We start from the raw sequence: 12,539 nt of genomic DNA on the forward strand, positions 1-12,539 counted from the left end.
TGTGGTGCTGGGGGATTGAACCCCGGTCCCTGTGCTTTGCTTAGCTTAGCTTGTTCTAAGTAGGTGCTTTAGACCACTGAGCCATCTCACCAGCCCAATTTACTCTATTTTATTAAAAAGTTTTAGTTTTACTGGTTTTGAATGGACGTTATTTCATAGGTCTTTTCATTGAGTACTAAAAACTTCAAAGTTAGCTTTGTATAAACTAAAGAAAGGCAATATAAGACCTGTTTCACTTTTATTAGTTGTATATATCCCTCAAATTTGAAAAATATCTGATGAAAATGCCTAATTAACTGGGCACTCCTGTAACTGCCAGAGTTCAAAGCCGCCCTGAACTACATAGTGAGATCACGTCTCAAAAAACAAGCAAGCCTAATTATGACAGAATTGGTACTGTATCAGAATTGGATTTCTACAACTCTTCTATCTACCATTTTTCTTAATTACAGGATAACCATGTACTGGCAATTGTATGAGTCATTTGTGGAATATCAAATAGTAAATGAATTTCTAGGAGATGACTATTAAAAAAGAATTTCAGGGGCTGAAAGGAGGACATCACTTCTAAGACCAAAGTTAAAAATTTCTTATTCTTTCTCCAACTGCTTTTCCTGAATTGAACCTATTAATTTGGAAAACTATCCTGAAAATATTTTTTAAAACTGTATTTTTAGGGGCCGGGGAGATGGCTCAGTAGAGTAACTGTATGGCAAGCACAAGGACCTGAGTTCAATCCCCAGTTCCGCAAAATAAATAAAGATAAACTATTATTAAAAAAAACCCAACTATATTTTTAATTTTTAATTTTGGCTTGAGACTTTTTGTTTTGATCCTTTTTAGATTGGGTCTCCCTATTCAGTTCAGGTTGGCCTGAGCTCACTTTTTTTTCTGAAGTAGGAAAAGTTTATTTTGTCGCAGTTTACAGAGGTTTTATTTCATAACTGGCTGGTTACCAGGTGGGGAGTATGGCACGGGTCACTGCGAAGTAGGCAGCAGGGAGTAAGTGGCAAAGACAACAGCCTCTGTTTCATCCCATTCAGGCAAGCTGCCTTAACTCTGTAGCCCAGGCTGGTTCCAAACAACAAATCTCCTGCCTCAGCCTCCTGAGTGCTGGCATTACTAGGCATGGATCCCCACACCCAGCTGAGACAATCCTGACATGTAGTCCAGGCTAGTCTTGAACTCACTATGTAGCTCAGCCACCTGCCTGCCTCAGCCTCCTAAACGCTAGGATTATAGGTATGTGCCACTATGCTCAGCTTGTTTTTTCACTTAAAAGTTGAATGAGAAAATGTTTAATTTATAGTATCCAAATAATGCTTACATAAATGCCAATTTAGGTTGAAGCCTGAACTTTCCTGTGTTTTTGTTATTACCAACTCATTGCTATCCAACCTCAGGCCCCCCAGGGTGGGGATTACAGGCGTCTTGGTTTTTATACGCTAGTAGATTATAAACACCTTGCTGCTGCCGGTGTAGCTCAGGGGTAGAGTGCTTGTTCTGCTTGGCATCCAGGAGGCTAATGCCCTGGATTCAGGTTCAATCTCTGGTGGGGGACTTACCTTAATAATATTCAAGTTCGTGATCAAATAAATTTAACAATATCTTCTAAGAAAAACACCTTTCTGTTTTACTCCTACAAAGAAAAACATTCAGATAGGGAAATCAATGAACTGAAAATTTATCATTCGAAGTCTCCTAAGTTTCTTTTTTCCAGTATGTCCTCATCCACATACATTAATCACAGTAAGTCATGATGTGAACAGCAGTGGAAAGTTTAATCATTGGACATTTGTACTTTCATTTTTATTTTGAAGCTCTATTAATAAAGTTTTTTTTTATTGTATAGCCTTTCAAGATGGGACAAAACTTCACATCTCCAATATACAATACAGATAAGGCCTCCAATTTTCACTGTATCTTGGAAAAAACTCAGGATGAGATGATCTCAAATGATCCACTATTTGCTCTGTACAGACATACGCCACTGTGAAGGCATGTTCACACAGCCCAACCTGCTATAAAAAAAGATGTATAGCTGAGCATGGTGGCGCACACCTGTAATCCCAGCACTGGGGAGGCTGAGACAGGATGATCTGTGTGAATTGGAGTCTAACCTAAGCTATTGAGGCTTAAGGTCTCAATTAAGATTAAAAGCCAGCCTCAATTACAGTGAAATCCTGTCTCAGAAAACACCAAATGCACACACGCGTACACAAACACAGATTTGTGATTTTTTTGAAAAAGGTAATTAGTGCAGTTGCCAGGCTCCAAGATGGTTCCCAGTGTCGACCCCCCCCCCCCCCCCCCCCCCGCAAGTCCTGTTGCACCAGCACTGGTCTCTGTGAACTGGAATAGGGCAGATGTGATGGTGCAGTGTCCCTGGAATTAATATGAAGTTTCCAAAGACAAGCTTCTAATTGGACCTTTTCTGCAGGAAAGCCAGTAGCTGGCTTCAGAGACTGAGCTTTATAAAGTGCTTCACATGGCAGAGAACTCAATTCTTCAGGTGACAGCCACCAAGGGGTTGAGGCTGCCATGTGAGACTGTAGAGCTGATGCCAAATTGAGTTTTCCATTGATTATAACCTTATGTGACCACCCTGAGTCAGAACCATCCAGCCTTTGCCCAGATTCTTGAACCAGAAATTATGTAACAGTATGTTTCAAATTACTATTAACAGAGAAGGTGAATCCCTATCCCAGAAAACAATATACAACCTATGAATACCAATCCTAGAAAGCAAAAAATCTACCGTGAGGTGAGAAGTACTACTTAAAAACCATGGTCAGGCATGGTGGCACACGTGCGCAATCCCAGCACTCAGGAGGCTGAGGCAGAAGGATCGCTGCAAGTTCGGGACCAGCCTAGGTTACAAGTGAGCTCAAGGCCAGCCTGAGCTGCAGAGCGAGACCCTATCTCTAAAAGACAAATAGTAACAATAATAATCCTGGGCTAGGGATATAATGCAGTGGCACAGCACCTGCCTGGCAAGTGCAAGGTCCCAAGTTTAATTCTTAGCACTAAATCCATCCATCCAAACTGTCACCAAATGTGCCAGAGAACACCTGTAACCCCCGCACTCCAGAGCCAAGGAGCCTGAGATTGTGGCTCACTCTGGATCCCTGTGCAAGTTTGAGGCCAGCATAAACTACAGGGGGGGACCCCATTCCTAAACGAAACAAATAGTTATTTAAAAACCCTGTCTCGGGGCTGGGGTTATAGATCAGTGCTACAAGTGCCTGCTTGGCAAGTGCAAGGTCCTGAGTTTGATTAATGGTAACAAAAAAAGGTACAAACTCTCTCTCAACATATAAAGCTGAACACAATACCTGACACAGTAACTAATCAGTAAGCACTAGCTGTTTTTATTCTTTCTGAAGAGGTCAACTAAGATCCTACATCATAAAGCAGATAATTTGATTTCACCAAAGTCTTTACAAATCCTTTTTTTTTTTCAACTGGGACAATCCTTCATTCCCAAGTACAGTTCAGGGATACTTAAGTTAAATACATGTAACACAGAAAGATGACACACTACCTTTCATGCATATTTGAAAGAATTATCTTCCAAGAAGATCCACATGTCTTTTCCCAGCACCTCCAAAAGTGTAATTCCTAAAAAAGACATTTTCTTTTAAAATTATTTTGTGCAGCGGTCATTACCTTTCCCAGTAATACTACCTTTAGTAAAACTTACATATCCTCATATAAGAACTCAATAATCACGACGGTTCATTATGTGAACAGCAGTGAAAAGGTTTAATCACTGGATATGAAGTTACTAGAGGAAGCAGAAACAAGTGTATAAACAAATTAAGAACCTCAACATCACCAATAAAGCAAAATAAACCAAAAAAGGCATAAGGAAGTTCTGTTACCTACTTCCCTGTACAGAGTACAGGGACCCCTGCTTACTTGGGAAAAGTGAGCTGGTCATTTAATAAGTCTACCTGATGATGGTGAACCTTCTACAGGTTTCAAAGAAATAGTCTGCTGCAATCATACATGCCATGGATTCTCCATCAATATTCTATGTCATTTAAATGACTATTTGCTAAAAAGCAGCTCTCAGTTCATTTACAGTTAACCAGAAAAACGTTATTAGGCTGGGATCAGTGGTGTACTCTCATAATGTCAGCTACCTCCAACACCGAGGCAGAACCACTGCCTCAAAATAAAACACGGGAGGTAGCTCAGTTCTAGAGTGCTTGCTTACCTGGTCTGTACAAGGGCCCAAGTTCAATTCCCAGCATCAAAAGGTTAAACCTGGACCCTCTTATGACCCAGCAATCTTCTTGTAGGCATATAATCAAGGAAAGCAAAAATCTATACCAACACCAAAAAATACTAACACTCACAGTATTATCATTATAGGCCAACCCCTCCAAAACCTGTTAACAAACCCAAATGTATGCCAACTGATAAATTAAACATAGTATGTCCCTATAATGAAATACAATTCACTAATAAAAGGACATCAAGTGCCAATATACTTTAAGCATGGATGAACTTGAAAACATCTGCTAAGTGATACAAGCCAATCACAAAAATCCCAAATATCAGTTTATAATTAACTCTCTATCAAGTATACCCATGACAGACAAATCCACAAAGTAAATCAGCTATGTCCAGGGACTGGAAGGAGGGACAGCTACTAAAAATGCTTCCTTTTGGAGGCAATGAAAACTGTTTGAAACTGGCCAGGCTCGCACGGCTGGACTACCCACTATGGGTAGTCTGAGGTGAGAGAAAACTCGACTTCCAGTTCAAGACCAGCCTGGGCAACAACATAGTGTGAACTCATCTCAAACACAAAACAAAGTGTTTAAAACTGGATGGGATAATAGTCGCCCAAATCTAATCATATACCATATCGTACTGGACTTTATTTATTTACAGTATTTTGGTACTGGTGATCGAACTCAGGACCTTGCACTTGCCAGGCACGCACTTATGCTGCTGAGTCATCTTCTCGGGGTCCCCTGGACTTCAAATCCCTAATTGCATGGCTCCAAGAACTATGAGTAAAACTGTTATGAAAAAATCTAGGGATGTAGCTCTGTGCAAAAGTTCCTGGGTTCAACACAAAGGCAGCAAGCAACCTGTTCTGACAATCTAAGTCCTATTCTCTACATCTCAACAGCCAAGCAAACATTTGCCCATCACCTACCCCCAAGATGTTATTTCTAAAAAGTGCGTACAAAGCCAATAACCCCAGCACTTACATAGTTGATAGTACATATATAGTGCAATATGTAACTTCTTGCTCGACGTGGTGGCGCACGCCTGAGATATCAGCAAACTATGGCAGAAAAAGCGCCGCGAGTTCGAGACCTGCCAGGGGCTATGCAGTTGAGTTCAAAGCCAGCCTGAGCCACACAGTGAGACCCTGTCTCAAATGAACCCCTCAAAACCCCCACAAAAAGCTTCAATTCGACCGCCCCTCCTCTTGACCACTAGGACCGCACTCGCCTCACCTGAGGTCGCCCATCGCCGCAATCCTCCAGCTCCTCTGGAGTCACAGACGTTTCGCCAACCACGCCAACAGCTCTTCCATCACTCCCCAGCAGAGAACTGCAACATAAAACACAAGGAAACGAGCCTCGCCTCAGTAAACCATTCACTTTTGCCCGACTGTCTTCCACATTTCTGAGGCCCCACATTTCGTCCCTTCCTCCATTTATGCTCCAGTGCGTCTCAGCCCAAGGACCGCCGCCAGAGGCCCAATCGCGACCCCCAGATTCGCATCACTTTTGTTTCTGCCTCCGTACTTCAGAGTCTCTCATGCTCTGTTTAAAAAAAACCCCGATGGCGTCGGATAGAGTCGGACCACGCCGGAATACCCAGGATAAAAAAAAAAACAAAAAACCAAAGACCCAGTCGCACGACACCAGCCTCTCGGGACCGAACTGAGGCGCTCAAGGGGCGTGGCTGTGAACTGGCCCTTTTGATTGGCTGTCGCGACACGACGTGAACCATGATTGGCTAAGGGCGCCGAGCGCGGAGAGGCGGAGCTCTGGGTCGCTAAAGCCCACCTTCGCTAATAAATGCAGGTCGTTGCCGCCCGATCAGCAGGCGGAACCAAGTTTATGGTGATCCAAAGTGTGGCGGTGACTCCGAAGGTGGACCTACACGTAACGAGATGACCCGAAGCTGCTCCGCAGTAGGCTGCAGCACCCGTGACACAGGGCAGAGCCGCGAGCGCGGCCTCTCCTTCCACCAGTGCGTGTGAGAGACCCCTCGGAGGCACAGCCTCAGGAAGGCCTGTCGGCGGCGGGCCGAGGCGCGGTGGGCGGGGCGTCGCGCCGTACCTGCGACCTGCGTAGCGGGGGGCGGGAACGGAAGTGGGGGCCAGGAAGTGAGGGCACTTCCGGCGCACCTTCCCGGCAGTGACTGTGTGGAGATTATGCGTTCTTCTTCCAGTTCACAACTTCTCTAGTGACCTTGCCGTTCCTGTGGCGCAGTCCTGGTTCCGTACAGTGCACGTACGCGTGCACTTCCGTGACAGAGCTTAGTGTCTTCAGAACCAGGACTATGGGTCCGTTTTTTTCGTCTCTGCTGCCTAACATGCAGATTGGCCGGTCTACAAGGCCATTTTCTGGCTGAATCGGGTCTGATTCTGGCTAGATCAGGTCTTGACAAGGAGGTTTCATTTGGCGCGTGGTACCAGCCGAGGGTATAAGGCAGCCACCTAGCGCCTGCCTGGCAAGTTCAAGGACAAGAGTTCGATTCCCCGTACAACAACAACAACAAAAGGATTATATTTCAGCCGAGCTTGGTGTCTTATCCCAGCACTGAGAAGGTTGAGGCAGGAGGATGGTTTTCTGAGTTTGAGAACAGACTCCGCTACATAGTGAGCTCAAGGCCAGCCAGAACTGCATAGTGAGACACTGTCTTGAGATGGCTTATGCCTATAATCCCAGCACTCAGGAGGTTGAGGCCGGGAGATCGTTGCAATTTCAAGACCAGCCTAAACTCAAAGCAAAATGAGCTCAAGGCAAGCCTGAACGGCAAATCGAGACCCTATCCAAAAAGACCCCCGAACCCCCTCCAAAAAAACAGGTCATGGTGGTGCATCCCTGTAATCCCGCCATTCTAGAGGCTAAAGCATGAGCATCCTCAAATTTGAAGCCAGCACCCTGTCTCAGGAGAGAGAGAGAGAGAGAGAGAGAGAGAGAGAGAGAGAGAAAGAAATTAGAATAGGCCCGAATTTGAGAGTAGTCTAATCTGAGCTCATGGTATCTGCTGGCACAGAATTGCGCAAACTGCCCACATGTTTATGATCCTCCTGGTCTCAAAGCCCAGAGTGTTAGGATTACAGTCATTTGCCACCACCCCATCTACCAGCCAATTTTTGATGCTTCTTTGGATGATTATGCCAGGTGTGGAAGTCCATGCCTGTAATCTCAACACTGAGAGGCTGAGGCTGGAAGATCATAAAAAGAGAAAAAAAATTATACCTATACTGTGTAAAACCTGCTTCTCAAATGCCATAAATTAAAGGCATATTGTGGGAAAAAAAATTGTAGAGTTGCCTCACTTTTATTGGCAAAACAATTTCCTATTGACCTTAGGGAAGAAGCAATTTTGGTTAGTACTTTACAGCTTAAAATGTGCTTTTGAAAGGGCCAGTGAGATAGCTCAGTGGACTAAGTGCCTGCTTTGGCAAGCACAGAGACCAGGGTTTGACCCCTGGCCCTGCCCCTGAGGCTAGCTGAGCTGGCCACCGAGTCTGGGCTTGGCGGCGCATGCCTGCAATCCCAGCGCTGTGCCATATAAATAAATGGAAAAAAGGAATAAAGAAATAAAATGTGCTTTTGAGTTGAGTATCCTGGTGCATGCCTTTAATCAAAGCACTAGAAGGGCAGAGGTAGGAGACTGGCTGTAAGTTTGAGGCCAGCCAGGGCTATATAGTGAGTTAAAGGTCAGCCTGAACTACCTAGGGAGACCCAGTCTTAACCCATCCCTACCCCTAAATGTTTTTGAAGGCATTTATAACCTCATGTATTCTTATTTGTTTATGCCATTTTCAGACAGGGTCTTGCTATGCAGATCAGGCTTGAAAAGATGTACAAAAACTCTGTGGCCTAGTTTACAATTACCACAGGTATGATGTCATTTAACCATTTAAATTTAAACAGATTCCCTTGAGTGTGGGCAGCGAAACCCTGGGGTAGGATAGTTGGAAATTGCCCTCCATTTGATTTCGAACAACTACTTAAAATACTGAACTTTTCAGCTGGGCTTGGTGGCTCACAATTTTTTTTCTGAGACAGAGTCTCATTATGCAGATTGGGCTAGCCTCCCAAGTGTTAGAATTATAGGTGTGTACTGTGGCACCCGGCCAAAAAAAAAAAAAAAGTGAATTTTGGATTAAAAAAAAAACAACTTTGAAATGTGATAAAATGTTAATAGGTTTTATGTTTGCATGCAATAGTTGGTGCTTTATAAAAAAAAAAAAACTAGTATTATTGTAGTTATTTTCATGGTAATGGAACCTTAATATGGTTGCTTTAGATTTCCAACTGATACAGTACAACGCTCAAAATGGATCAGGGCTGTCAATCGTGTGGACCCCAGAAGCAAAAAGATTTGGATCCCAGGACCAGGTGCTATACTGTGTTCTAAACATTTTCAAGAAAGTGACTTTGAGTCATATGGTGTAAGAAGAAAGCTGAAAAAAGGAACTGTGCCTTCACTTTCTCTATGCAAGGTATGGAAATCCAGATGCAAACAAAACTAAATTGCACACAGCCTCTAAAAATCAGGACAATTCACATTATCTTGTATTTACAAAGATAAGAAAATCCCAGGGTTTAAAAATAGATAATGGATTTTAAATGTTTTAAAAGTTGTTTTTTTAATGTATGTATAATGTTGTCATTCTATCTTCAAGGTTTTACCAGAAGCATAATCTCAAAAATCAACTAGTAGCCTCAGAATTCAGGTTTTTGTTAAGTATAAGCTGATTTTCATGGTACTTCGAAGTTAGTTATCTTTTTGGCTTCTAATAATGTTAGTGATCTTAACCAAAAGCTTACCTAATTATTAGCATTGACATAGAAAAAGTATATATAAAATAGAATATCTAGAGTGATCATTCATACTGTTGTTACATTCTTACTTCTTGTGGTTACAACCATCTGTTTCCAGGATGTGGCTTTCACTTTCTGGACAGTCTGTCACAGCCCTCTAACTGTTCTGACTTTAGCTTCCATACTGTAATTCATTCAGGATTGTTTTAGTTCATTCCATTTTTCAAAACTTAGAAGCCAAGGAGATAGCCCAAGGCGTAAGCTCCTGCCTAGCAAATGTAAGGTCCTGAGTTCAATCCCCAGTACCACCTCCAAGAAAAATGATGTCAGATTCAAACTTGTGTGTTTCATGAGGTTTTCATTAATTGAATTATGTATCTCTACCTGCCCTAAATTCAAATTTCATACCATAGATACTTACTTTACATATAAGCTGACCTGCTTTCATGCTTTTGTATTAAATCAGTAATAGCTGCTTTTATTTGAGACCTAAAATGGCCCAGCCATTGTACTAGAAGATTTACATAAATTATTTCTTTGTATCCTCGAAACCATGTTTTATATGTGAGGACATGAAGGACTGCAGAGTTTACATTTAAGTCTGTCTTAACTGCAAAGCCAATGGTATGTCCATCTCTTCTTTCTTCCACAAATGATTTCATTATCCTTTTTTTTTGTTGGTTTTTTTGAGAAGAAAGACTTTTATTATAGTACAGGATTTGGGATAGATGGGAAGGTGTAGATGTAGCAGGCAACCACTGCTACCATGCAACCTGGTTAGCATCATATTCCCATCCCAATGGCCATGAATGTGCCAAAGGTGCCGCCACTCTGCATCATAGTTTTCCCAATGCCACCTATCAGCTCTCGACCCTGCATTCTGATCTTGAGACAGGAAGAAGTGCCAGAGAACCCCCCAGCCACCATTCCTATGGTGCGCTACATGACAAAACCCATCTTCATGCAGTTGAAGCAGCTTGGCTGTGACTGTCCATGGGGACCCACGGCCAGGCCACCAGCATCTCGCTCCCCGCCTCTGCACTTCAGCTCTACGTCTCACAGAAAATGATTCATTATCCTTTGTATTAAGCCATGTTACTCTCTTTTTTCAAAGAATTACCCAAAACTCCAGGAATCTTCCCCAAATTACTACCGTATTTCTCTCCCACTCTCCCTCTTTTCCTGTCTCTATCTCTGTCCTACTCTCTCCCTTTCCTTCTTGCCCTTTCTCCCTTTGTGTCTGTCTGTCTGTCTCTGTCTCTCTCTCTTCTCTCTTCTCTCTCTCTCCCCTTCTGTGTCTCTCCCCCTCCCCTCTCCCTCTCCTTTCCCTTTCTCTCTCTCTCCTGTTCCCTCTCCCTCTCTTTTTCTCTCCCTCCCCCTCCCCCTGTCTTTTCCTCCCTCCCTCCCTCCTATTCTCCCTCTCTTCTTCCCTCCCTTCCTCCCTCCCTCTTTTTTTGTATAATGGGGAATGAATCCCAGGACTTTGCCATGAGCTACAAGTCCCAACCCTTTTTATTTTTTGAAACAGTTGCACTAAAAAGTGGGACTTGACCTTGAGATTATTCTGCTCCAGTTTCCCAGAATGCTGAGACTAGAAGCATGCACCTCTATACTCAGCCCTTCCAGTTATGTGAGTCATTTCAGAAACTTTGGTCATCGCATGAGTAGTTCTGGACAGATGCAAGCAAAAGACAACAAGAAAACTTGTTTATACTGTCCTGTTGTAGTGATCCGTTGGTCTCACTGCGATAGGTTCTACCTGGCGAGAAACAGTGGCAATGAGAAAGATAGACAAGAAGACAGAAGCTGGGCAAGGTGGTCCCTCGTCTGCCTGATGGGCAAGACTTAACGCAGCACAATAAAACCTACCTTTATTTATACTTTTGCAAAGTCAGTAACATGTGACACAAGGTTGCTTTGCGGCTAATAGTTGACCTTAACCAGACAGGACTGAGGTGTCTTGTTTGCTTTAGGCACTGAGGCCTAGTCCCAGCTACACACATTTGATCAATTTCCTAGCATCCAGGACTCCCAACATCCTGTAAACTGCTTTATAAATTCAGAGTTGATGGTCTTTTCTTTCCTATCTAACTCTGCAGCAAACAGGTGAATGCTTTCTGTTCAGAAGTATTTTTATAGATAATCTCCAAGAGTATGATTTGTAAAATAACCTTAATTTTCTACTTCTGTCATAGGTTCCTCAAGGTGTACATCTTACAGGTAAAGCAAGTCAGAAAATCCCAAAACGGCCACTTCTAGATGATTCTGAAGAGGGTGCTACTGAAGACCATAACTATAGTTTAAGAGATCCCTGGACAGAAGATACAGAGAGACTGACAGAGGTGCAACAAATGTTAGAAGTGTCCAAAAAAAACATGGCCTCTGTAAAAAACTATAGGATGATCAAGAGGAGGAAAGGCTTGCAATTAATTGATGCCCTTGTAGAAGAAAAACTGCTTTCTGAAGAAACAGAGTTGCTGCTACGAGCACAGTTTTCAGGTACTTCCTTCCAGTGGCCTGTAATATTTACAACGTGGCTTTTATTTTTCCATTAAGTCTTTTTCTTATTTGTTTTTTGTTTTGTTTTGTTGTTGTTATTGTTATAGGGTCCCACTCTGTAGTTGAGGCTGCCTTTGAGCTCACTGTATAGCCTAACCATAAAGTAAGGTTTCCAAAAGTAAACAACCAATAAAACCATAACCTAGGCTGGCTGTAAGCTCTTGGCAGTCTTCCTGCCTCAGCCTCCCCAGAGCTGAGATCACAGTTTTATGTCACCATTAAGTCTTTTTTCTTTTCTTTTCTTTTCTTTTCTTTTCTTTTCTTTCTTTCTTTTTTTTTTTTTCTTTTCTTTTCTCTTTTTGAGACATGGTCTAATTATTCAGTTCAAGCTGGCCTTAAGCTCACTTTTAGCTCATGCTGTTCTCAAACTCAAAATGATCCTCCTGCCTCGGCCTCCGCACTCTGCCTGGCCCTCCACTAAGCCTTTACTTTGATGTTGCCCATGAAAACATGCTTTCAGCTGAGAAGGGAAAAGTCTCAGTAGCATGCCAAAAATGAAAAGTAAACATCAAAGTCCTTTTATAGTCTCATGTTCTTCCAGTTGTGAAAGCAGTAAGTTTAGTATAGAGATGGCAAAGACATATTTAATAATAAAAATAATGCATAATCCAACTCCCCTGAAATGAGATCATGTACAGTTTTCTTGAGTATAGTGTTACTGCAAATTCCTTTTTTTTTTTTTTTGACAGAACCGGGGATTGAACTCAGACCCTTGCGCTTACCAGGGAAGCGCTTATTCCACTGAGCTATCTCCCCGGCCCCTGCAAATTCTTTATGGTTTTAATTGCTACAAAATTTAGTACCAATGTTTTGTTGCAATGGAATATAACTACATAGGGCCAGCGAGATAGCTCAGCAGTCTAAAGTGCCTGCTTAGGCAAGCATGCAGGGACCACAGTTCAATCCCCGGCACCACATGCTGCCCCAGCCCCGCCCCCA

At 42.8% G+C, this 12,539-nt stretch overlaps 1 protein-coding gene and 1 pseudogene across 20 annotated transcripts in view; both read right to left on the reverse strand.

Moving 5' to 3' along the window:
- The window catches only part of Sec31a (SEC31 homolog A, COPII coat complex component), a 79,506-nt gene extending 73,242 nt beyond the window's left edge, over positions 1 to 6,264 (reverse strand). For 17 of the 20 annotated variants that reach the window (XM_012517395.2, XM_004643381.3, XM_004643380.2 and 14 more), the window contains exons 1-3: positions 5,484 to 5,771; positions 3,545 to 3,621; positions 1,566 to 1,639 (exon numbers count right to left, since the gene is read on the reverse strand). The gene's annotated coding sequence lies outside the window, so the exon portion shown is untranslated. The other 3 variants (XM_023703524.1, XM_023703522.1, XM_023703523.1) reach the window with 3 other exon arrangements.
- A 3,560-nt stretch (positions 6,265 to 9,824) lies between these two features.
- Positions 9,825 to 10,698, reverse strand: LOC111813225 (annotated as a pseudogene).
- Positions 10,699 to 12,539: the final 1,841 nt, after the last annotated feature.

Source organism: Octodon degus, unplaced genomic scaffold (genome assembly GCF_000260255.1).
Source record: "Octodon degus isolate 3935 unplaced genomic scaffold, OctDeg1.0 scaffold00173, whole genome shotgun sequence".
Taxonomy (NCBI): domain Eukaryota; kingdom Metazoa; phylum Chordata; class Mammalia; order Rodentia; family Octodontidae; genus Octodon; species Octodon degus.